This window comes from Gambusia affinis, linkage group LG11, assembly GCF_019740435.1.
Source record: "Gambusia affinis linkage group LG11, SWU_Gaff_1.0, whole genome shotgun sequence".
Lineage (NCBI taxonomy): Eukaryota > Metazoa > Chordata > Actinopteri > Cyprinodontiformes > Poeciliidae > Gambusia > Gambusia affinis.
In genome coordinates, this window is record NC_057878.1 from 660,416 (window position 1) to 664,215 (window position 3,800).

At 33.6% G+C, this 3,800-nt stretch overlaps 1 long non-coding RNA gene across 1 annotated transcript; it reads right to left on the bottom strand.

The window, feature by feature from the left end:
* Positions 1-1,051: 1,051 nt before the first annotated feature.
* On the bottom strand, positions 1,052-2,476 carry LOC122840198. The gene is made up of 3 exons (XR_006372183.1): positions 1,969-2,476; positions 1,466-1,586; positions 1,052-1,256 (listed from the first exon to the last, which is right to left on the bottom strand). It is a non-coding gene; the product is annotated as an uncharacterized LOC122840198 (long non-coding RNA).
* Between the last annotated feature and the right edge of the window lie 1,324 nt (positions 2,477-3,800).

Sequence of the window (3,800 nt, forward strand, 5' to 3'; positions counted from 1 at the left end):
AAAACAGGATATGATTTAGCACTTGCTGTTGAAATCATACATTTGAACTACTGCAAAAACATGAAACATTTTTCCAAAACAAAGACTTTTTAGTCATTTTAACCAGTGAATTATGTGGTACAGAATATTATGACTTATCTCTTTGTAAATAAAATTTAAGATCATGATTTTGACAACAGCTTCTTCTTATTGCTTGGGATGACCTTTTACCTGCTCAGACACCAGGCAACGGTATGTAGTAAAATGCAATTGGAAAATTTTTGTTTTAATTTCTTAGTTTTCCATCAAAAGCATAAAACATTGTTCATCATTTCTCTCCAGTCCAGTCAGTCGAGCAAATTTCTTAATTCAATTCAGTTGATTTATAAAACGTTAATTTACAATAGGTAATCTCAAGACCATTTACAAAAAAGTCACTTCTATTCTACTTATCAAACAACGCAGCAATTTAAATGTATTATTTAAGTCAGTAAAAAAGTTATCAAAGTTCAAAATGCAGATTGCATCATGTCATTGACTTGTCATTGACTTGACTTGTTTATACGCTTCTCCCTCTTCAAATCACTTTTACCCTGTAATGACTGATTTGATCCATATTTTCAGGGGAAGTCTCTGGAACTAACATGAACATTTGCTGCTTTCTATCTTTGTTTCTTTCTTTCTTAGACTAGGATCACTACAAACGCTGATTGAACTCTGAAATGAATAAAATGTCATTCGGTTAATCATTCAGTTACTCAGAATCAACAGGACATTGACTCTTGCCATCTTTAAGATGACTAGAACAAACTCCTCACAGCTGAATCTGTGGTGTTGACATTACTTTATTACAAATGATAGTAAATAATTGGAAATAGAATTCTACCAAGCTAGAGCTTAATCCGCTATTACCGGACACAACTGGAGTTCCATAAAGTCTCGTAGTAAAAGTCACATCAAGACACAATCAGAGCTCATCATGCTAAACCGATCCTCCGCACAAAACCATCCTCCAACGTTTGTTGGTCGTGTCAGAGTTTTAACAAGAAAGAAAATCACGGAGTACAACCGGTAAAATTGTTGCTTTATAAGTCACAACAGTTGGAAGTGTACAATTTATCTTTATGGTTTTATGTAACAGCATACTAATAAGCTACATTATTATTGATGAATAATATCACAGTGAACACAAATCCTAATCATCCATCACTACTGGATCTGCTCTTCTCTTCTTCTGCAGCCCCTGGATTAACAGGAACAACTGATGTTTGTCTGTTCTGTAAGGAGGAAAGAATCAAAGTTTAGTTTGCTTTACATTGTTGTTCTTTAGCACACGAAAATGATAGAGCACTTAATAAATTCAAAAAAGTTGTTCATTTACATTATACTCGTTTAAACCAAAAAGGAAAGGTATTATTTATACTCTACAATTCAGAATAGAATTCAGTTTTTAAAGAGATACAAATTTTTTAAAGTTTTGACAAACCATAAAGCGTCTTCAGCTTGTGGAGCCGTTTCAGTGAAGTTAGAGTTCATGGAGAGAAACTTGCTGTTCTGTTCGGTGAGCATGTTGCAGATGTCAGAAAAATCTGCTGTCATGTCATAAACTGGGAAAAAAAAAATCGACAAACATGTTTACAAAAAGAAGACGTGGCATCATATTTTCACCTAAGACTTATAAAATAGTTTCATGATTTTGGTTATGCCTGTAGATTTTAAACTGAGGTAACACTGAAAAATAAATTGTTTGGTAAATAGTTTGAAAAAGAGGAGATATTAAAGACATGCTAACCTAAACGGCTGAAGATGCAACCATTGGTGAAAATGAATCAAACTCATGTAACATGGTGTAATGTTTCACCTCTCTGCAATACTTTGAGTCACCAAGCTTTATTCTTTTTTATACCCTCGCTATTTGATCAGTAGAAAAAAACAGAAACATAAAATTTACTCATTTTACATCTGTAAGATGACTAGAAGAAGACTCACTGTGTACACTGAGGCCTATGAGTTCAGCCAGAATTAAAACATTCAGGATTCCCAAGCATACGACCACACCGAGGCCGAGCCTCTCTTTGGAGCTGCTCCAAACCTTAACATTAGAAAAAATTGAATAACATACATACTAGATTTCTCTGTAACTTCATTCTTACCCGTGTGATTAGATGCAGTTTGTTCAAAAGGTTCCATATTGACGTAAATTTCCTCCATCGCTTCAGATTTTGTGCTGGATTTTAACATTGACTACAAAATCCACTGCAGTCGTGGAACTAAGTGAAAAAACTGTGGAAAAGAGGTCTGGTATTCAACATAAAAAGTAAACGTATTTTAGAGATAACGACCAAATACAGAAATTCATGAATGCAGCTTAAGTATTATTTTCTTAAATAAGAAGCAATAGATCTGGTTGTTTGAAGGTGGAACCAGTTCAAAATTTTGAGTTTTAAGCTTTTTTACTGTTAGTGGCCAAAAACGCTTTATCTCAGCGAGAGAAGCCAAAAATGGACAGTTTGTGAAATTTCAGCACCACAAACAAATTTCAGCATAATTTGCTTAATATAACTTGGAAATGCTGAGAAACAGTAAATCTGGTTGTTTGAAGCTGGAACCACTTCGACATTTTGAGTTTTAAGCTTTTTTACTGTTAGTGACCAAAAACGCTTTATCTCAGCGAGAGAAGTGAAAATATGTTTTTCTTAGTTAGGGAGGTAAGTGTTTGTCATTGGGTTTATTTACTTTTAATTAGGTAAGTTGGTTAATATTCAGATAGTTTCCTTTTGTTTGTTGTTTTCGGCATTAGCTCATTCTGAAGTCATACGCTCCACTTGTTGTAACATTTCAAGTGAAAAAATAAATCTCTTTTAAATAAATGTAATTACAAAATGTTCAACTTTGTGTTTTTGGCCGCTTGGGATCTGAAGAGGTAGGATTCTTTATGTTATGATCTGGCCACGCCTAGACGGGTCGTAACAGGGCGCATTTTATGTGGGACATTTAGGAGGATTTATAATTGGACATTTGGACGCATTTCATATGGGACATTTAGGTAGATTTCACCGACAGAAGTGAAAAACGGAAATTAGCCTATGTGAAATTTCAGCACCACAATCAAATTTCAGCATAATTTGCTTAATATAACTTGGAAATGCTGAGAAACAGTAAATCTGGTTGTTTGAAGCTGGAAGCAGTTCAAAATTTTGAGTTTTAATCTTTTTTTAATTTCAGAAATTTCAGCACCACAATCAATGGACAGTTTGTGAAATTTCAGCACCACAATCAAATTTCAGCATAATTTGGTTTAGTACAACGTGGAAATGTTGAGAATCAGTAGATTTGGTTTTTTGAACCTGAAACCAAGTCAAAATTTTGAGTTTCATAAGTTTTTAATATTAGTGACCGAAAACACTTTATCTCAGAGAGAAGTGAAATATGATCTTTTCTTAGTTAGGGAGGTAAGTGTTTGTCATTGGGTTTATTTACTTTTAATTAGGTAAGTTGGTTAATATTCAGATAGTTTCCTTTTGTTTGTTGTTTTCATTAGCTCATTTGTTGTCAGTTCAGTTGATTTCTGTCTTTTGATTTTGTTTGGGTATTTCATTGTGTTTTCTTCTGTAAGGTTTGTAAAAGTAGGATTATGCTGTAGTAGGGTTTGTGGTAAGGATCCAAGAAAGATTAGTTTCGACTGTTTTAGAGATTAATGGGTTGCTTATGTGAATAAATACCAACTGAACTGTCTAATTCTCTCCAAGTCTTATTCCAATGTTCCAGGAGATTCATTTGTATGTTTAAACATTTATTACACAGGCAAATTACTAAAACTA